The sequence below is a fragment of the Oxyura jamaicensis genome, chromosome 6 (assembly GCF_011077185.1).
Source record: "Oxyura jamaicensis isolate SHBP4307 breed ruddy duck chromosome 6, BPBGC_Ojam_1.0, whole genome shotgun sequence".
Classification (NCBI taxonomy): domain Eukaryota; kingdom Metazoa; phylum Chordata; class Aves; order Anseriformes; family Anatidae; genus Oxyura; species Oxyura jamaicensis.
Window position 1 is genome coordinate 12,285,675 of NC_048898.1, and position 23,388 is coordinate 12,309,062.

At 38.1% G+C, this 23,388-nt stretch overlaps 1 long non-coding RNA gene across 3 annotated transcripts in view; it reads right to left on the reverse strand.

The window, feature by feature from the left end:
• Positions 1-23,388, reverse strand: part of LOC118169263 — a 78,269-nt gene that overhangs the window by 6,043 nt on the left and 48,838 nt on the right. The window contains exon 2 of one of the 3 annotated variants that reach the window (XR_004751990.1): positions 3,667-3,773. This is a non-coding gene — a long non-coding RNA (uncharacterized LOC118169263). Of the gene's footprint in view, positions 1-3,666; positions 3,796-23,388 lie in introns of those variants that run through there. The other 2 variants (XR_004751989.1, XR_004751991.1) reach the window with 2 other exon arrangements.

A 23,388-nucleotide genomic window follows, 5' to 3' on the forward strand; every position in this document is an offset into this window, starting at 1 on the left:
TTGAAACAAAGCTGGCAGAGATACCAACGCAATTATTATCTAGGTTCTGGATGGGATTGGGGCTGCTAGTAAGAAAACAGGAAATAAGTGAGAAAACAGTCAAAAATGTGAAGAACAGCCAATTCTACAAGGCTCCACTTGGTGCTCAGATGCCTGTAAGTACCAATAAAGAGCGCACACGAAGAGAAGGCACTGTATCATTATCAAAGGCCCTTTCAGTCTTATTTTCATTTCAGTTAACTTCAAGTGCTGGCGTCTGGCAAGGGAAGGAGAATAACCTCAAATCTTCGACTAACAAAATGTGACCACTGACCATGCTGTCCTCTTTTACTTCGAGGTTGTGGGTAGAAAACTGTGCTGTGTATTTTCTACCAGATTTGAATGTAAGAACAGAGACATTTGGTGACAGTTTGTGAGTGAAACATTACTTGATTTCTGTTATTTGTAGGCTAGAAGAAGAGCTCCTCAGATGGTGCTGAGTTCTGTTATCCAGGAGGTGCCTAGGAGCCAAGCTAGGGAAAAGACTATAAGACAGTGTGAGCAACCATTGAGACCACTGGAAATTGTGAGTCGCAAGGGAGGCTCCTCCATGAGAAGTGCTTTTTATTGGCTCTGTTGTGAGTCAGAAGAATCCTACTCTCCTGATGCCATCAGCCTACCTTTCCCCATCCTCCCAGGGGCCGGCTTTGCCACTGGCTGCCAGGAGGCCATCAGGGTACAGGAGGTGTTCGGTGGCCTGGCTCCCCATGTTTATGGCTGTTAACATTTCTGTCCTTGCAAAGGTCTCTTACTGATAAGGATGAATGGTGTGGAGTTATGCATACATGTGGTTGCAACTTCCCATCTTTGTACTAGCCAGCACATTATTATATACATAAAAACCTCAGCAGCAGCAGCCCCAGGGGACGATTTACATCCACTGGCATGAACTCATTCCTGCAAAGGAGCTCAAGCCAAATCCTGCAGAGACCAGTGGGAATCTCTCCAGGCTCTTGCAAAGGCTAGTCTGCACACTGGAGAAAATGTTGGTGCTCGGTCATATTTATCACCATTCAGGTAAAACATGTTGTCAGTTAACACCTTTCCTAACACAACATATATTTTCTAAAGCTGAAGGAAGGTGAGCTTTTTTACCTCCTTTTATTTTTCAACCAGTTATTCTGATTTACTTCTGAAATTGCACAGCAAACTAAATGGATGTTCATGGAGTAGCCAGGGATCAATCATTACCTTTTCATGTGTAAACTGATTCTAAGGTATCAATCTTATAAGGTATCAATTCTATCAATCTGTTATAGTCCTATCTGCAGAAGATATGCCTGATTTCAGAAAACTGAGAACATATAAAGGAAGCTTAGGCAGGGCAACATTCACTTTCCTTGGCTTGCTCTCTAGAAGACAGTTGATGAGTGAGTTTATTATCCGTGGGAAGTATGAACAAGCCAATGCACCCTTTTCAAGGTTTGCAGGTGCCTTAATGTAACTTGCTCATTTAATTTGGATCTATATACCTCATGAGAAGGGCAGAAGATTTTCATTTTCAAGGCCTTATTTAGCCATAAAAAGTGTATCACGTTAGCTAAGAGCAGGTCTATGAATTTCATTTTATTTGGTGACAGGAGAAATAGGCATATATATATATCCCCCTTTCAGTAACTGCTATTAAAAGGTACATGTTTCACGAAGAAACAGTGTATTCCATCTCATAACATCTTTAGTGAAATAAAATTCAAGGTGTTTTTTGTATTTGTGCATGAGAAGTATCAGTTTGCTCATAGTCACGTGTTAAGGGTATGAGGCAGAACTATAAGCCCCTTTTTGTGACTGGAACCAGTCATACCTGGAAAATGAGGATTAATTTTGCTCAAATGCTGGCTCCAGCAAAGTCAGTAGGAATTTTTCTATGGCCTCAATGGAGCCAAAATTTCTCCTAGATTTTGTACTCCTACAGATGTTTTACAATTTAGTCACCAAGGTCATTAAAATGCTATAATCCCTGGTGTGATCCATGGTGGGGTAAAAACACTTAAAAAGGGATTGCTTTCTAAAATGGTGTAATTATGGTAGCAATTCCCAAAGTGGAACTATTGCAAATGCATTTCCAGTTCCAGTTTCTCAATATTTTGTCAGTGTTCATTACAGCAGTGATATGCTTGTGTCTAAATCTTGTTGATGTCCTTCCAGAGGGCACTAAAAACCCTAAAGTAAGTAAAGAAAAATTCAGTTGGTGATTCTCACTGGCTGCTGAACTGCCGCCTCTTGAGCCCTGTCCCTCAGCTCATAATCTATAATGTTTGCTCATAAATTACAGACTGCTCCCTCTTTGTTTATATTCATCCACTTCCAGTTTGTCTAACTGAAAGGGAATTAGGAAAAAAGAAAAGCAGCCCTGCCCTCACCTAGCCATGGATGATATTATGCTAACAAGCCCATGAGAGCTGTCAGCACTTGCCATAGTCCCTGGGAGGTGTGGTGCCTGGACAAAGCTGCCCTGTGGTGGGGTGGCTTTGGTGGGGCTCTGGGGACAGTGCATGGGGCTGGCACCAAATCTCAGGCCGAGAGGATGCCTCTCCCGGTGGTGCATGCCATGGGATCCTGAAAGCCTCTTAAGGGACTAATGAAGCCTACTGAGAGCTGGCCTCTCCTTTTCCAGCTGTTAAGAAGGGGATGGAAAGGCACATCTCCGAATTAGGGTGCAAAATGTTCAAACTGAAGCAAGCACCAAAGTCTCACACAGGGTGAGAGGAGTGCTTGACTGTTTCCTGAGGGTGATCCTCTCAACATTGATGAAAAACAACTAGAGTTATATATATATATATATATATAAAATATATGTAAATAAAAAATATAATATAAAAATACATAAAATATAATGTATATAAAATACAAAAATATAAAATTAATTACTCTCTTAAAATTGAATTAAATACAATTTAAAAAATAAGTAAAATTTAATTAATATTAAAAAAAATTAAATACTCTCTTAAAAAGTGTAGATTATAAATGAAATACCTGACTGCAGGGCCCACTTGTTTTTAACCTCACAGCAGCACTGTGACAGGGATTCCCTGTCCTGCAGCTGTGAGCAGTTTTCTTCACAATTGCAAGTGACTGTAACGTGGGCGAGTGATTTCAGAGTGACAGCTACACAGCTGGGGGGACAATGTGGCACAATGGCCCTTTGTCCTCCACAGAGGACGGACCACCAGGAAGGGGGAGGCTGTCCCCAGGGTCCAGCAGGGAAGCTCTTCTTCCATCTTCTCTGGAGACATCCAGCATCTGCTTTTCTCTCTGGTCCTTAAAGCCACCTCCTTTCCACTCTTTAACTAGCCTCTGATGTTATCTGAGAGAAAAAGTGCTGTTGTTCTTTCAGCAAGAAAACCGTAAAACAGCTCAGCGTATTTATTCTCTTCCTTCAAGTGTGTCAGTCCTTTGACTAACGATGACAAGATTTCTGTTCTTGTTGAGTTGCTAGCTTCTTCTCAAGTGCCACTAATAAGTACCCCAGTTTGGAAGCTAATTTCTTACAACTGTCTGGCAAATTGCACTGACACAGTCAACTCATTTCTCATATGGCTTTATCAGAGAGCTACCAGATTAAAGACTAAATGAGCAACACCTACTTCGATTAGATACCAGATTAAAGAGCAAATGAACAATACTTACTTGGATTTGAAATGGTCACTGGGTTCACTGTGATTTTCTGTCTCCTCATTAGCCCGCGGAACTATCCAGTCACCAACATAACATGTTGCAAAAAGGCTCTGGCTTGTCTCCAAAGCGAGAAGAAAACCTGCAAATAATAACATGTCATTTAAATGCATCTCTGAAAGCCTGGAGGTGGCTCAAATAGATTACCACTTTGGACTTTCAGAAACCATGCAGTCCTGTGTTTCTTACTGATGTTCCCAAAGAATTACAAGCATCTAACATTTACATCTTATGAGTCAATAACCTCTTTTGTAGTAGATAAGCCCAGGAAATTCTAGTTTTCTAACAGAGAATTTTGCTGATTTTTAGTACATCAAGTGTAAGTAGTACACAAACAATCAACATTTACAGCTTTTTGAAAGCCCACAGCTAAAGAGAGTTGGTGAGTGGATGTAGTACTGTGCTGGGATTCAAAGCAATGTCACTTTGCTAACATATATATCACCATATAATATCATCATAGCTAACAATAACTTGTCTGTGACAGACCCATTCCTTCCACAGCTGGCGGGCTCTTTTTTTTTTCTTTTTACCTTGTGATCTTTTGGCTAGTACTGTCAAGAAGCCACCACATGTTGCAGGCTCTTGGTGAATGTGGCAGGCAGTAGCAGAACCATCTGAAGGAGGTTACAAGATTTAGCATGAATAGTTTTATGGTTTGATCCTTTAAATATTAATTTAAAAAATGTAATAATCTAATTTATCAGCATTATTCTCCAGCCTATGATCCTCCTTACATTGAAAGTAGTTGTTTGGAATGCAATCATCATCAGTAACATCCTCCAACACTTGATTAACCCAAATGCTTTGGTGAAGACTAATCACCCAAATCTTGATGAAAATGAGAAAGAAGGCATCCCTACCTCACTGTCTCCTCACTTCAAAAGCTCAGCTCATACCATACAGATTTCACAATGAAGCCTCCATCTTGCAAAGACTTAGAAAAGACCTAAAGCTGTGGCCCCACCGAAGTACAGAAGACAGTGCTGAGGCAGTGGTCAGGTCCACAACATGGGTTTAGCAACTCGTGACACCCATGTGGGTAAATATTGCACAAGTCAGGCATATGCAAAAGACTTAACAGAACAGAGGGCTGCTGTATGTTTTAATGGTATAGAACAGCCCAAATCTAACAACTGGTAGCCTTAGTTTCTAGAATAGTAATTTTACTAAAATTCGTGCCTGATACATGAAATAACGTATTAATGATAAATAGTCTGATCAGTTCTATGAGGAGGAAAGAAAATTTAATAGGACGTATAATCTACTGGGACAACAGGACCTTTGTTGTTACTTATGTACATGGGAAACAAGGAAGCAAGAAAATATAGTACTCTGAGCATATTCTAAAAGGATCATTGTGCAGAAAAAAAAACCTCTCAACACAAAAATCAAAAGGTTCATAACAGGGAGAGGCAGTGCCTGCTCTGCAGTGACAGCTTCATGTTTATTTATTCTAAGAAAAATAAGAAGGAGATACTGAAGTAAAGACAAGATAATTTTATTCCCAGATCAAATAAAGGAACACAGAGTGTGTTCTCATCAAAGAGATTACTTTAGGGGGAACTAATACAATGAATGTTATTAAATGAAACAACTTCTTTATAGGGCATCTTGCATTAAAGATTTTAGTGTAAGTAATATTTCTGTCAGGCAAAGTGATTCAAGACAAAACATCTTGTAGAAGATACAAAAAATACCTTCAAGAAGCCTCAAATTAACAAGATGTGCATATGAACCTTTGTGAGAGCTCATACAGGATGGCAGTTTCTCAGAGATTGCATGAATTTATGCATCTTTATAAAGGTACTCCTCAGTAATCACATACTTGTAAAAATGTATTCTATTTACTATGCTTCCTCTGCAGCAAATTACCCCTTTGCTTAACAGGCTAAGAAACAAGGATGTCAGGAGCAAAAACGATGACTGTCCTTTCACCAGTTGTTTGAAATCTTTTATTTTAAATTAGCTACTAGATGTTGCTTTATGTAGAGCTAAAATAAAAGGCTGGTCAGCAGAGACAACTGGGACAAATCCTCAGCTCTCTGGGAACTGTCTTCATTGCAAACAGGAAGGACATACGTGTCTCTCCTACCGTGCTGGAAGCCTTAAGAGCAAACCCATGCCATGCCAAGAGATTGGTGCAGCCCAGGAGAGAAGTTATGTACAGATGCCTTGCTGAGCACATACGCACACCTTAGCCCTGGCAATCAGAGCTAAGCAATGTGGGCCTGCAGTATTTCTTTGTATTCTGAAATGGACATCTGTATATCAGCACACTTGAAGACCTACAACTACATTTTATTATTCTAGAATCTGAGAGGTCTCAGGGGGTAATTATTTATAAAATGACTAAAACATCTTGCCTCGGGTGCTGAGTTCTGGAAAGCCATGTCTTCTCTCAGGGTCACGGGAGTTAGAGATGAAAAAGCCTGACTGCATCATCTTGTATTGTTCCCTCCAGTGCCTTTGCCAGTAATTTATCAAATCTGTATTTATCTTAGTATTTCTATATGGCTCCCATTGCACCACTTTGCAATATTCAATTCCTTTATTCTCACCAGGGCCCTATCTGGTATATTCTGCATCATGGTTGATGCAGTCCTAAAGAGAAAGTTTGTGGCAACAGAAAATGACAAAGTACAGTCCCTTTTCCTTACTTGCTACCTCACTCACTAAATTGTCATCTCATTCTCATCTGATGGGGTTTCTGTCCCTCCCATGGGAGAGATGAAATTAGTGAGAATGTAGGTGGGGACCGAGCTTGTTCTTGGGCATAAAGAACTCAGAATTATCCTGTGCTTTCTGCTACTTTCTTCCAGAATATTCAGGTCTTTGCAGGAAGTACAGAATTTCCAGAATATCTCATGGCATGTATTTGGTCAAGTTCTATGGCTTTTACTATTCAGGATGCTTGGCTGCAAAACAGATGTGCATTTTCTGGGGAGGCTGGGGTATTCTTTTGTTTTCTTCAAGTAAGGCCTGTGTGCTTTTTAGCTTTTAACACAAATTTTTGTTTTTCTTTAATTCCTTTTTCAATAAAAAGTCCATAAAAACAGAAAAGAAAAAAAAATTAGAAAATCCAAACATTTTGTTTCTCTTTGAATTGAACATTTTTTTTTGAGATCTTTTAATCCTCTCTATGAACAAATACTACAAACCACAAGCTCTAAAAAGCCGTTCTTCGGTGGCCAGACATAGAGATCCCAGAGATCTCTTCTCCAACCCAGCTCTTCTCTGGAACAAGGGATTCTGAATCTGGGTGTTTTCTGAAGCATTGGATAACCCCAGAGAAAGGCTGTTTGGGTTTGGTATAGAATCAAGAGTAAATTGTCTGGTAAGTCAGTGTCTGCCTTTGTTCTCCCCAGTGCTGCCAGCTAAGTAAGCACGGCACATGCTAATAGCTATTCATGTTGATTAGGACTTGCAAATACCACAGAAGGACACAAGCAAGTGACACGTGGGAAAACAGGGCTCTGAAACTCTGCTGCTATAGCACACTTCAAATGATAAAATCACTATCCAAGAATATCAGAGGGTATATTGTGTATGGGAAATCCATTTCTTTCAGACCTAAATGCATCTCATTATTAAATTTGCAATTCCACAGATTTTTAGTTCCAAATTGTGCTGTTTTCAGTTGCAGTACTTGCAGGTAATGTAAGAACCTGCTGGCACAAACCACCACTTCTGCCTTGAGTGGCTCAACAGTCGTTTGTACAAACCATCAGTGAAAGCATAATGGAATAATAAACCAGAATATGACAAAGTCTGTTGAGACTGTTTCAAAAATTTAGAAAGTTAGGTACAAATATGAAAAAGGTGGTGCAAGCACTGTCATTTTCTTGTATAACTTTCAAACAGACCTTCTTTCGCTGTGAATTTGACAGCAACAGAAGTTTTGAATAAAACATTGCAAAGACTGTGACTTGTTTTAGACGTTTTCTCAACGGTCCTAATCCAGTCTGGAGGCTGGAGGCTTTGGCCATTGATTGGCTAATCGTTGATTCTCATTTACCCTGTGGGCACTTTTTACAGTTCTGGCATTATAAAATAGCCCTAAAGTGTTTGTAAAATACAGTTTACATTTGCATTGTGGCAAATGAGAAATGAGTCCTAAAGTTTTTAAAGCTAAAGTTGGTAAGAATGTAAATTTTATAGACTGGCAGCTTTTTCATAACAGCCCCTCTTCTTTCTCTTCGTGAGTCACAAGAGAAAACAATCATTCAATAAAAACATTTTCATCTTAGAACCATTACTTAGAAGTAATCTTCTTCTTTGTAGAGAAAAAAAAAAAAAGCATAAATTCAGTGTTATTTGCCATTTGCTTTTTCTTTTAGATTTTACACATAACAATATAAGCCTTCCTATTACTCTTATTAACACACAGAAAAATTCAACAAAAGAAAATAGCTCTAGTTATGGATCTGTGACTTATTCTAAAACACAAATGTTAATTCCAACAGTGGTCTGGTCCATGAGCTGTATTGTTCTATCATTTATGCAACTAATATTTCTGGGGATACCGAACCTTCCCTGGATACTTATTTTTAGATGAGATGAGAAGGGCAGATGCCACTCCAGCATAGACATCTTTGAAGACTTTGTACTAAGGATTTTGCAAGCCACATCAGTAGTTTTATTAGAAATAAAAACACCGAAGGTGTATTTCCAAAAATCCCTAATACTACATATCTATCCCACATCTTGTATCTTATTTAAACTTTAATTTTGTCATGGCAAATGAAACTAGATAAAACATTTGTTTATTAGCTTTGCTGTTTTATAGATTATTTCATTTAATTTGGTGGAATTTTATCATGGAAAAACCTGAAGAGTTAAGACTAAAATCACAGACTACCAGACTTGCTTAATGCCACATAAAGAACTGACCTAGAGGATTTAATTATTGTTTTGAGGACAATTTTTTTCCAGCCTGCTTTTTAAAGTACATTCCTCAATTACATATCTATCTATAGTACATTGCTCAAGTACATATCTATTATAAAAATAAATAAAAAAAGGATATTTAAACTTTGTAAAGTTTGCGCATTTAAAGTATGCAAATACTTTGTCAGTAATTCAAGATTCTCGGAAATTGAGCTATAAAGGAAACTAGACACCCAATCTGCAATGAAAATACCTAAGACCATGAACTGGATTTAATGGGCTCCAGTAAATCATAACATTGATACTACCGTGTGAATACTTCACTTTAGCATTAAAGACAGCCCAATTGAAGTTCAAAAACACATGCTTTAAACCCTTCAAATTTAAGAACAGAGGCGTGCAAACCAATTACTATGAAATCTCTAATATTAATCACATCTAACAGATCTTTATAGATTAACATATTTAGGTAGCAGCTTTAAAAATAATTTAAGAGAACATTTACTTTTTTTTTTTTTTTTTGGGTGAAGAAACATAAACAGGTTCACAAATCCCTTTTATGAAAATATCAGTCCAACAAAAAAGCACATATATAGCACATGAAGTAAGTTAAAAACTCAAAAACTGCAAATCTTGGATTATTAACAGCTTAAAAAAATGTAAAGGCTGAGTAAATTTACTTGATACATCTATTCTGTCTGGATTTTTGACCTAGACTTCCTATGCTTTCTTTGAAAGCACGTGTCCTCAGAACAAAACAAAACAGAAAACAGGCTCTTGTATAAAACCGAGTGTGGATTCTTCAGGGAGATCTTTCTTCTGTTCTGTGTCTTTTTATTTATTTATTTATTTTTAAAGCATAAGTACAGCTATCTAAAACTGCTATTGCACTAGAAACTTTCAATTCCCATGGAATGGAAAATAAAAAATATTTAGCCAACAGACCCAGAATGTCTCTGTTACTTAACATTTGGTCAGGGTATTATTCCTGAAGTTCATCAATGTGAAAATGAAAACACCTTTTTGGGGAGTTTCCAAGTGTGAGCAAGGAAGAAGTTCAATACAAACTCCCAATTACATTTTGAAAGAGAAGGAAGTTATAGCACTTAGTTATTTCTGGCACTGAATCTTATTTCAAAACTACAGAAGATATTTTTACAATCAAGTGTTGCACATATTTATATACAACTCTGAAAAAGGCAATTAATTAATTATACTATTAATTGCTATCAATATATAAATGTAACAAGCCACTGAAAAGTTGCAGAGGTACAGGCACGATTACTTAATATGCATAGTTAGGAGAAAATTAATCCAGACAGACTTAGTTGTACTAAATTTGAAGAGTCAGATCAAAGAGTGAACTAGAGAACAAAGCCTCCAGGACTAGACTGGAGCAAAATAGAAAATTTCCTCAAGCCTAAGCTTGTGCTGGGAAGGACCAGGCATGTGCCCCAATGCCTCTGACCATGCTGCTCAAGAAGGTCCTGTCTGCGTGCAGAGAAGAGTATTTCGCACCTGTATCCATCTGGGCTCCAGCTGTGTTTCTGGCCCATCATCTCTGTCTCTCTCAGGAGCCCCATATCCATTCCTGACCTCTCGGCACACTTTAGTCACTTATAAACAGTAACACAAAGATTCACTCTTTTCCTTTTGTTATTAGTCCAGTGTAGTATTAGACGCTACTTAATACATGGAAAGAGAAACAAATAACCCATAAATCTTGCGGAGGAACTTTTCAGCTATGATGGAAAAACCTAAGCCAACAGTCTAAACCTAAGCCAAAAGCCTACATAGTCTTGGAACACGGGTATGCAGGTACAAGTGGTGTTCATGAGGAAACATGCAATAGAAAAACCATCTGCTTGTATGAAGCAGACATCTTTTGGGCTTGTAATTCTCCAGGGAGATGCTAAGTACATGGCCTCCTCCATAGCAGGGCAGATCTCCTTTGAAAAGTTTGAAAGGAGTAGGAAGTTTTTAGGCAGTAGGAGAGACAGCATCACTATTTGGTAAGTTTACCTTAAGAAGACTAATAAATAGCCATAAAAAAAAAAAAAAAAAAAAAAAGAGGTAACGAATTAACTGTTTATTATTTCTAATAGAAATAGAGGAGTTTCTTCACACTACTGCAGAGAAGAGGAACCTTCTCCAGCAGCAGGGAGATGGGCAGCAAGGACAGTAACATTTTCCAGAATCACCTGATTGCCTGTGCAATTTATGGCATGGCTTTTCAGAGAGAAATAACCCACCTGCGAAGACAAAAGTAACTGCCAGCAGTTCTTTTGTCAGAAACAGGCAGAGAGGTTTTTTTCGTTCTTGGAGGTGCTGGTGATGTTTCACACTTGAAACTAGGGACAGAAACTAGGGGATAGCAGAGGAGCAGTAAAACATCCAATGACATGTTTAAAGATGGTTTCAACAACACCAGGGTCGGGGTACCTCGGCCATCTAACTGTTCACTGCAACTGGGCATTTGGTTTCAGCATGTTCTGGGAGTTCATTTTGAGGGTTTCTTTCTGGGCTTAGGTCTAAAATTGCCTATACCCCATGCAAATTTACAAATTTACAACTGAGTCAATAAATTTCCTGTGAGTGGTGAATTTGCACTCTGACCCACGCGTAAGAGACATACTAGAAAGCGGATGAATTTTGTCTTCAGCAGTGCAGCACAGCTTTTATCATGTGGTTTGCTCACTAGCCTGACACCACCATTTAAGAGCTGCTGCAGTTATTCTTTATCCTATAAATGTGATGTTGTTTCCTACTGTCTTGCTGTGTGTGACAGAGAAAGACATTACTCAGGTTTTGCTTTCAACTCTCAAAAGTTCAAAGGAGTAAATAAAAAATAATCAAAAGAAACAAATGGAAAACCTCAAGCAAATCCCATCATTCTTTTCTTCCACCCAAATAGCCTTGCTGGCATTTGGATGGGAGAAAACTCTCTTTAGAGCTCACTGTTAATTTCTTCCCACCAACAGCACAGCACCAGGATTTCTCCTCCCAGAGTACAGTTTAAGCTTCCTGTAGTTTCTATGCACCCAGAAGAGAAGTATATGGTTCTATTCCCTTGCAAATATTGCAGAGTCATTAGAAAGGAACTGATAATAGAGTAGGATGTAGGCAATTTCCCCGAGAAGTCAGAGATGGGAATTGCTGGGAGACCTTGTGGTGGGGACCCAGCCAGTGCTTGCTGTGACTACCTTCACAGCAGTGCTCACAGAGCAAGGTGGAGCAAGCCAGCAGGGAAGGTGGCTCAGCAGATCAGAGGTGGGTACTCGGGCCCTGCTAGGTGTGTGGGACAGAGGTTACCCCTGGTCATGGCCACTATGCTGGAAATCAGGTGGATGTTGGCCATGTAACTTCTTTGTGTACGGCTGGCTACAGAGTCAAGTCAAGGCTAAACTTTGGAAAAAAACAGAATGGTTTTCATACCAGTAGATAGTATTGTACTATTCACCTTGATTTAGGAATTTGGTATTACTCTCTGAGGCACTCAAACACCAAAGCAAGTGCTTGACTGCAATTCTGGGACTCAATCCCACTACAATAATGTTTAGGGCTCAGAATAACTGTTCTAGAATAACTAGGAGCAGCCCCATTTAAAGCCAGAGTAAATTTAGAACAGTAACATACACAACTTTTAGTAAATACAGCAGGTTTTCTAGCCCACTTGTTTACATGTGCCATGGTTTTGTCTCACCCAGCATCCTGCTCGCATTCCAAAATGTCAGTTTGGGTGCTACTCTTTTTGTGGGCTCCACTAGAAGCACTTGACTTTTATGAGGTGCTGAACATGATCTATTCAAATTTACCTTCTGCCAGGCATCTGTACCATGGGGGGACTTCGACTTTGGAAATATTGACTCTATTCTTATAACTTCATTGTACAAACAAGTTGAAATGTAAACAGTAACAAAGAAGTTCTGCAATTAGGACGTGTAAGTGCATGCCAGGAACATACATTCAGAAATCCAGATTTAGTCTTCCAAAATGATAAAGCTGGCTCATAATGTTCCTTAAGAAAGAGAGGAAGAGAGGTTTGTCTTGTCTGTCACGAGTCATGCAGAAACTGAACTCTTAGTAAGAGAGGGGAGGCTACAAAGGTTTAAAAAAGCAAAGACCAAGGCTCAGTTGAAACTATCTTGACATCTGAAAAATGAAAGAAAGAAACTGGGAAAAACAACACAAACTATACTGTAAATATTCTGGATTCTTTCCTAAAAAAGAAAAAAAAAATACCAAAAAGGGCTCTTCTGTAGATATATGTAAGAAGCTGAAGGCTTTGATTTGGTCAGTTACCGGCATGATGCCATAAATTACAAGATTCTTCAATAACTTGTATTATCAAACACTAAAATAAAGAAATATATATGGTTATTTAGATACAAAGTCTTGATGAAACCAAAGGAATTTAGGATCCAGTCCTTAACTCAGTTTAGATTTACAAGGTAGGACTCTGCAGAGCTGCGAATTAATCCTGCAGACAGGTAGTTCTGGCACCGTCCCAGCTCCTGTAAAAGCTGTGATGTCTTTTCTGAGAGGTCCAGAAATTCATGTAGTTCTGGGAAGTTTGTCTTTTTGAGGATACTTACTGCAGTTGCAAATGCCCCAATTTCCTAGGCCCCACTGAAAGAACATCACTTTTTAAAAACAGTCTGCTGATAATAAAGCTTCTAGAAAGTGGTTTAGATACGAAGTATGGTTTGAATGCTCACAGCTTTTACTATTTCTATGTGTCCCAGTACACACTGTTCCATGAAAACCTTTTCCTACATATACAACAAATGGTACATCGTGTTTCCTAAAACTCACTAGCTGTGAACTTGCTTTCATTATGGAATTTTGTTGCATGGAGATGTGACATAATGACGACCATAACTGACCTGTCACTGTAGATCAGAGCAAATCATATTCAGCATGGCAGGTAATTGTGATTAAACCTTGTTCCCATTTCGTAATATGGACAAGACCTGACTTGGAAGGGTCTTAATAATCAGACCTTCATTTTCAAAGGTACAGACATTTTGTCGATATAAGACAATAATAGGGAGATAAAAAATTTAAAAGTCAAAGGAATTAATGTGATGTATGTGCTGCAGACTGCAGTGCAATCTTTGAGAAACACAGCTATCTGCAGCATTTTTACAGAGGCGCATAAGACATTTTAAAAATAACCAATGGGAAAGGAAGGTCCAGCTTACTGTTCAGAGCATCATCCTGTATCTTCAAAATCGCTGCTGGAACAAAACATTGTTTTCAAGCTGCTCTCTGCTGAAAATACATAACGTGTCCTATTATCTACAACAGCATGTGCTATTCATTCACAGATCAAAGCAGGTATTCAAAACTGGACACATGAGTAAAAAGTAGAATTGGCACATGCCTATATAAGCAGCATCTTTTGCATGTGAATGAACAGGACCTGAATATGGCCCTGTATTTTAAGATCAGAGCATTTTATTCCTTTGGAAGCTATTTATTGGTGCTTGTTGTTTTCCTGTGCACCACAATATTCTCAGGTATGGCTCAGAATGCAGCACCACAACATGCAAGCATAACTGCGTCTATGAATAGGTGGGTTCACCAGATACTGATCCTGTCTTCTGGGAATATGCAAGAAAAGGAGAATTTTTGCCTTTTAAATCTGCATTAGGAATTATACAGTCCCTAGCCAGTTGTATGTGCCTCTTTGTTTCCTGTAGGGAGAGGGACATAAAAAGGGCAGATAAGGAAACCTAACTAGAAGGGTAGGCCTCTTAAAACTATTCATTGTGTGGGGAAAGAGGGAGGAAGGAACTCACCTGACCCTGACCACCCAAGCTTTTAACGCTCAAAAAGACTTTCAAAGCTTTCTGAGGAAGATTTACAGCTGTGAAAGAAGGCTGGAATTACAGGGAGGCAGAGGAATACAACCCGCCTTCGCTTCCTCCACAGCTCCAAAGCACCCCAGTCACTTCTACATTTTTAGAAATGTAAATACGTTGTTTTAGGAACTGATTGATAGATAGAATCAAAGGGATTCCTAGCTTGACACCCTCACACAGTCTCTCCCTCCAAATTCCTAGCACTTCTCTTAGAGGGTTGCCTTTCTGCCAGATTGAGCCCCTGCATCCCACCTCCCTGCCCTCTGCAACAAAAGAGCCCATCACAAAGGGTCCGTGGCCGCTGCGATTAACATGGCACAGCCGTGGTCACCCTGCAGGGTGAGTTCCTAAACGCCCTTAGCTTTCCGATACAGTTTGCTGTGGGAAGGTCACAGCTGCCTGTTACCAGTAACAGTCGTGATGCCTCCTCCGTGGAATATGGCAGTATTATTACTGGCTCTAGCCCCAGAAGCTCCAGCTAGGGCTAGAAATCTCCTGTACTGCGCGCTCTAAATTCACAATGTTTACATCACGTATGATAGTATTATTGTACTAATATGTCCAAGTAGACATAAAAGACAACAATGGCATCCACTTCCAGATGCAGTGACAGAATTACTCCTGTCACAGTGGGTTTTCCTTGAAGGCTTTGGGGCAGGTTTGACCTTCTGTTCAGACCTCCACGAGAAGTTGCTTTTATCAAAGACTTGTTGAATAATGAGGAATATGAAGAAAAAAAAAAAAAAAAAAAACCTCCTTCTCAGCATCTAAGGGTCCTGTTTCAGTTTTAATACACATGTACACAGGACCCTTCTGGTGGCAAAAGCAGATGTTTTTTACTTGTGTTGTATTTCAGGGTCTTTGGGGTTTTGGTGCCTCAGGGTGCAAAACAACAATTCAGTGTTTCAGAGGATGTATCTCTAATAGTTTTTTCTGATCAGATTTGCCACAAAAACAAAAAAAGTTTAATTTTTTACACTTCTTTTCATGCATTGAGGAAATGATTTAGGGCTGGGGCAGCCTCTGGCAAGTCCAAGTCCCAAAGGGGTGCTGTGCTATTTATCTCCAAAGTAGGTGATGCGTCATACCATGCTTAGCCTCCTCACTACGTCCCCGGCAGTCTTACCATGTTCCTCCCCAGAGAGGCTGCTGGGAGTGCTGGGCTCACTGAATTTGTTTTGAAGTTATTTACCAAAGATATGAAAAATCATGACAAGCTCTGGGAATGTGATCCTTTCCTTCCTTCTTTTCTCTCTGCTATAATGTATTTTAATGAACTTTTGATGTTAGAACAGCAGAAACCCCCTGAATGTAAGCCTCTGTAAAATGCAGGAATTAGGGATCCGCACTTTGCAGCTCACTCCTATGATGGAAATATCAAAATTTCAGATATGACTGTGTTCCACACACTTTGGGAAAAAAATAAAAAGTAAAAATCTATTTACAAGCACTATAGCTAAGCTCTTCCTAAATTATTTTATTCATTATATTTCTTCTTTACGACCAGTATTCATTTCCCAAGTCAGTAAGATTAACACTTGGGCAGGGAGCATGTCTGTGATCACTACAGATACAATTTTAATTATTTTTTTTCAAAGTACATAAACAGTTCAATATTTTTACAAGTAGTTTCCATATTTTCTGTGTGTCAGTGCTGTTTAAACAAAATCATTTGTAGAAAGAAAAAAAAAATCCTTCTTGTAAAATATCAGCCACTTCTGAGACTTTAGAAGAGAATTAGCCACTGTTTATATCAAACCTACTCAGGAACAAAGCTATGTGCTCTTGTAGCAATTATGCTAATAAATGCCCTGATCCCATGTTCACGTTAGTGAACAAATAAATTAGCAAACAGAGAGGATGTCAATGATCAAACTCCAGCAGGAATAGGCAAAAGGGAATCAGTATCTGCCAAGTGGATTGGGGTACAGTTGAAGTTGACCTTTTCTCAAACTTTTTTAGGGGTCTAACAAAATAATGTAGGCAAAAATAACTACTTGGAAGTTTCATCTACTCAAGGAAAAAAAGGGGTTTATGAAACTCTCCTTGTTCTTGTTCCCTGCTGTCTGTTACAATCTATGGCAGGACTGTGACAGCATTTAGGAGTTTATGTCCATGGAATAGAAACTTGTCACAGGTTGATGGGCTCCTGCTGCTAGATAAGTGCCCATGATTAATGATGTGGACACTATCTCCTTTGCCTCACAGGAGAGTCAGCAGTGACACTTGCTCACTGTACGGTGGAGGACACCAAAAACTATCATCTACCAGGAGTAAATATACCATGAGATTGTGACAAGGATCATAGAAAAATACTGCCTGACTTGCAGCTCAGGAGCACGTTTGTCACATGGCGATGATGACTTCGGCTGACCTCTGGCCCTACCTACACATCCCCACTCACACCTGGAGACTCATGACATGGTTGCTTGGTCCCCATGCTGGGACCTGCACTGACTGCTCAAAAGGTGGCCCCTGTTTCCGTGCAAACATCTTCATTTGCAGTTTGATCTGGTGGACCAATAAAAACAACCAAGGTTGCTTTTGAACAGGAAGGAACTTTGTTTCTTTGCATAAAAAAAGACCCTTTGCTCTCATTTGAAACAAAAGATTTTTGTGTGAAACAAACAAACAAACAAAAATAAACAACCAAAAAAACCCACAACTTTATTTTTTTAAAGGTGTTCCAGATCTAAATAATAGAAATGAAAATGAGAGGCTAACTTGGAGCTGCAATCCCAACAAAACAGAGGTGAAATGAAGGGTTCTAATTCTTTTTAGGCTTCGCACCCTAAAGGTGTGGCAAGTAGCAAATGAGTCAAGGAGCTGGAAATCCTGATTAGTTGAAGTTCTGAGTAGGACTTGAGTTTGCAAGTCCGTTTGCAAAAGGCCATTGTAACTCCTGCACTACAGAATATTCTAACTGCTATTGGCATTTTCTCTTCAAGCCATTTAACACCATGGAGAAAATTTAAAAATATTTGTTTAATGAGAAGAGAAATGAAAGATGTATCTCCCTTTATAATTTGGTTGTCTGGTAACTTTGAGATTTAGGAGACCTGCATAAAAAAATACAGTCTATGTGAACTGGAGCAAACACCTGAAGCACAAAACTACCAAGAAAAGATCCAAACACACACACTACAAAAATTTCTGAGTGTTTCTCTAGAACTAGCTAGCCCAGGAACAGAAACCAATCATGTAATGTATTCATCGTAAGGGAGAGAATAACACCACTGTCTTCCCTTCAATCTCTGTTCTGTGACCACAGAATTTTTTAAAAGCCAAATTCTTTTGGCAAGGGCAATGGGAATTCTCCAAAGGGGATGAATCATCCTGAAATCATAGTTCCATCAAATAAAATATTGTTAAGAAGGGAAAAAAAAAATAGATTACCCACTTGTCTGTCTTACTAAAAGGGAGGTAGAAGGCGCCATATTTTGTTTCTTGAGATACCTAAATCGAAGCACTTTTACACAAAATATTACCCTAGAATTTTAAAAATAGATTTGAGTATTTGGGTACAATTTTCTAGTATGAGGTTGGTTTGACTCTCACCCTGCAAAAGCTTTTGAACCAGTTGAGCAAGACTTTGTACTCATACTAGACCTTTTAAATGTTCTTTTAATGTTCTATTGTGCTACTCACTGTTTAATAAATACATTAAAAAAAAAAAAAAGCCATGCACATCAAAACAGTGTAAGCCTAATATACTAGATAGTGTGGTTTTCTTTTCTTCTGGAAAATGCTTCTTTTTTTTTTTTCCTCTTTTTTTTTTTTTTTTTTTTTTAAAAAAAAAGGACAGTTTTCTGTAGGTAGCTGATAATTCGGACACTTCCCATTACACGAGCCAGGATTTGCTTAAGATCTAGAGAAGTATTAATGAAGTCTGACAGGTTTATAGGCAAGCAGCTCTCTTGATACTTGCAGCTCATATCAGAGGGCTGGTCAGTGTTTCCTTTACTTTCTTTGGAGTAGCTTCAACAAGCAGAAATTGAAATATTGAAAAACTAAGAACAGCACAACTGATTATGTAATCACAAAGGAGTCTTATTTTTCTTCTTAGTTAATTCTCCATTGTTTTTCCTGTTTGTATAATTAATAATATGTACCTTAAAATAGAAAAAAAAAGCCAATTCCTACTGCCTCGTAAAACTGAAAAAAGATCATTTTAGATGACTGTTAAAACAAATGAAAAGATGAATACATTGATGAGGATGAAGTAATTTGAAGTGTTTTTGCTTAGAATCTCCAGTTACGAACTCTGAAGGTGGGACTTGGATCCCACTGTGGTTTAAAATTGGTGTAATTTTTCCAAGTTCATTTAGCTATATTGAGACATAACTGAGTTCAAAACTGCATCTTGATTCTGTTGTGAATAAATAGAGGATGAATCAAGACTAAGTTTGTTCTTTCCACGTTTGTGTGTTTCTGATGGCCTGTAACCATGAGACGCCATTATGCCTCTATTATCCTTCTGAATGAAAACTTATTGTGAGATTTGAAATGAACTTAACAATTTTCAGATCTCCCCTTCTATATTTTCAGATCTTTTCTGTCCAAAGATATGCACACCAAAGTCATGGTGAGGGTGAACAATAAGATATTGTTCCTGCTGAGATGCCAACAAAGATTACTCAGGCATTTTTATTTCTTACTTCTGTCTTTATGAAATGCACATGGAGAAGAGGCCATCCTGTTCTCCAGAAGAGCTTTTCTTTGTTGTTTTGTTATTGTCATCCTTTCTCAAGTGGGGAGCATTCTTGTGGGATAAGAGGACTGGGCAACGTTACTGAGGTCAATCGAAATCACCCGTGAAACTGTTTCTGGGTATTTGCAAGGAAGCTTGTATGGCATCTATCCTTCTAAGAAACTCAGGCTTGAAAACCGAGTCAGGAGAAAATGAACTAATTAAAGAACAAAGACTGAACAAGTTGGCCTACTCCATCCTACGTGCAGGAAGACTTAGCAGGAGGACTTAGCTGATATTTTTAACAAGTGATAGCAAGATGGCAATAGAAATGTTTATGATACTAAAGGCGTGACATTTAGGACAAAATCATGACATTTATAAGGCTTTCAGGATCTCATAAATCTTGTTCACTGTAGCTTGTACAACTAACAGCCTGTTCAACAACAAGCAAAATCTCAAAAATGTTTATTTTCTTACCAGAGATAAGGAGCTTCCTGAATAATAGAATGTTTTTATGCTTGATCTTATTCTGGAAATGTAGTACACTCAGTGACACTGCATCACAGAAATAAAAATTCCTTTTTCTTTCTCTCCATAAAGCACTTCATTCTTTGCTATGTAACAAACACAATTAATGCAACCACACACAACAGAAAAAAATAAAAAGAAGGGGGTATGTTAGTGTATTCTGAACTGATCAACTATGATCACTCAGAGAAAACATCTTTTTTTTTTTTTTTTTTAAATCATCCATACTTTAAATAACTAGAAGCAAAATGAGTTACCAGAGAAAAGTCTTCTTTATAGCAGAAATGGATATATTTAATCAGAAGACAATCATCAACCTTTTAAAGAACACTGTTTGGTTAAGAACTTGTTTTGAAGTTGCTATAAAAATTGCAGTCACTGATTTTTTCACTAGTTGCAAGTTTTCAGACATAATAGCCTATTACATGTATATTTTTACCACATGCACACAGACTAAGGGAGACACTCATTTGTTGCCCCAGAATTAATATGAAAGATACGCTTTGCACATATTAGCCTATTTTAATGCCAGACATAGAGTAAACCTTTATTAGTGATTAGAGGTCAGAGTGGTAATGAAATAGTCGAGGTAGGAGGCAGGAATACTTATTCACCTTGAATTTATTTCAGGTTTAGTCATTTTTCCCATATCTGAATCTGTCTCTTCATCTTTCAAACCCATGAATGAAACCTAGAATTAGCGCACGTGAATAATTTGATGTAACCACATACAATGTGTGAAAGCAAAGGCCAGACAGAAAGAATAAAATGGCATGAATACACCTGTCTTTCTGACTTAAATGTCATGTATTCCACCGGTCTGATAAAATGTAGTGTGATGCTCTGTAGCGATGTGCTCCTATAATTCCACCCAGCTTCTTAACCACAAAGAATAAAGTGAATACAGAACCGTTCATGCTTTCTTTCTCATGTTTTATGTGAGACATTTTATTTACTTTTAGTAATTTTCAATATTTTAAAGATTGCCATCCCACATTTTAATAACCTGTTATGATAATTTGTGATTATTATCATTTCTTTACTATTTTCTGTGATACTCCTTTGCTGTCAGGTTTAAGAGAGCTGGTGAAAGGCAGTGAAGTTGTATCCCTGGAGGAGGAATGTTGATCTCCACTCCCACCAGACCCTGCAGCATTTCAAACTTGGGGTACTATTGGAAATATCCTTCCTGCTCCAAGTGCAAGTCACCAATTGGAGTGAGAAGGTAAACAAGTTTCTGTCAGTTCAATTTTAAAATTCATAACTGAGGCTGCTAAGATATGACTTTATTATTTTAAAATTCTCTCATAGTCTGACACTAATTTTATAAATCATCTGAAAAAATATTCGAAAAACTTCCCTGAGGAAAGAAGTCTCTCCATAGGAAGAAGTCTAGAAATGAGCAGGATGAATACTCCTCTACTACTCTGGTTGAAGTGGATAAATTCCTTCTACTTGCATCTGTTTTCTGTAGCAGAATGGCAACCTGCTGGACATGTTGGCCTGGCATCTGCATTTCTGAAAGGATTCTGAAAACCACTGGAAACCATTCAGAAGGGAGATACTAGAATGATATGAAGTACGCACGCATTAGGGGTATGCAGAGAGGTTGAATTTAGAAATTAAAATTTGGCTAATTCTGACTAACAAGAAGTTAAGCTTTTAAACTTACAAGATAATTAGCAAGTGCATTGATTTACCCATGAATGTGGTACATGCTCAAGTATGTAAAGCCTGTAAATCAACATTTGGTGTCTTGCTAAGGTATCTCTAACAAGCTAAATAAAACTAATCACTAAGATTTAATAAAAGGAGCTCAAAATGTAGCACTGTTCACACCTCTGGGTAGGAACTATGAATTTATATTGTTCTTTCAACTACCTGAAAGCCAAGTGCATATGATATCTGTTCCAGTACTCATACAAGAAGCCACAATCTCTGTGTATCGCCAGGCAGGTACCCGGCCTCTAGGCACAACTGCAATACAAGAGATACTGATGACCACTCGTGGGATTTGTTTTCAGCAGAAAATCAAGAAGTCCTAAAAGAGTGCCACTAATTATTATTATGTAAAGCACAACATTCATTGCAGAGAGAGAAAACATTCATTTAGTAGGGTATCATCGTCTACTTTTATTTTAAAAGATCTGCTGCAGCATCCCCAGCAACAGCACTTCTCATGCTTTCCCCCAGGCTTTCAGGTAATCAAAATTGCAAAGAATTTAGTGCAACTCACAATACTTGCTTGATTTCAAAGTTTAAAAATTCACTTCTTACAAAATTGCCATCCTATAGCCATGTTGTGGTAACACATTTCATCGGTGATCCAGGTCCATATGAGCACAACGTAAGATGGCTTAAATTACCTTTTCACAATGGGTGAAAAGGGAGTAACGTTTTGTAGAGCTACTTCAGAGGTAAATATGTGAATAAAGCCACAGAGTTTTAGGCTGGAGCTTTTAAAGACACCTAGGAGAATTTAGCATCTCAATTCTACATCATTTCTGCAGACTCATTCCTTTGATAAACCCAATTGTGTATGTTGAAAAACTCATATCTTTCTAAAGACTTGCTGCAATAAGAACACTTTGCATTTTGTATATTTTTTTATGATCCCATTTGTGATAGGCATAAGGAAATCTATCTTACAGACAAGCTGTATCTTGTTGGATGCATGCAACCCTGCATAACGACACTTACGTGTTCAAATACAGAAAACATTCAACATCGTATCTGTTGTATGCCTGGGAGACCACGCTTAAAACATTTGAATAAATATTTTGTTCATCGCAAAAAATAGTGTGCCTTAAGGAAGAAAAATTATGAAATGCAATAATCTGAAGGTTATTTGTGAAACCTAGTTACATTTGTGTTTATGTTCCCACCCCCCCGTCAGTTAATAGGGGGATGTTACGTAGCATCCCAGGTTTACAGATAATTGAAGGGAGATAACCACACTAATGAAGTCACTGCTGGATCACATTCTGATAGGTGACAAATCAATTCCTTTATGATATTTTCTTTGTCATACTGAGCCATTTCATTGTGCAGTGGAAACCTCTCAAATTAATAAATACTGTTATATCCATAACATTCCATGTACCACATAGCACATCATAGAAAAACCATGAATCATTAAAAGAATGAAATTGGTAAAAGCTAGCAGGAGATTGTCTGGAGAAAGAATCTTGTTTTTAAGAGGAATGTGCTATAATAACAATGCTCCAAGAAATGTATATCGTACTTGTGACTTCATCGTGTATACATGTAGAGTTATATATGCATATAGGTATATTTATAGATATATATACACACCGATGTGAGTATTTATTATCTGTTTCATATTGAAGTAGTTCTGCAAGCAGGTACAAATTGCATGGTGGATTCCAAACAGTTGCATCACAATGCGATTTAATAATGTTTGTGGGGGGCTGATTTTTAAGTGATATATGATTTAATACCAAAAAATAAGGCTTTCACCAGACTCCTCCTAACATGATTTAGCTCAACTGGGATTTTGTAGAATTGCTAAACTTGCTAACAAAGGAAAGAGATTAGAGAGACTTTAAAATGATGTAATAATATATTAATTCCTTTTTCCCCCTCAGTCTGTATACATTTGCTAAAGACTCATTCATGTTGCATGATATACTTTAAGAAGCTGTAATGAAGCTGTGACACCAGTCGCCTTGTCGAAGA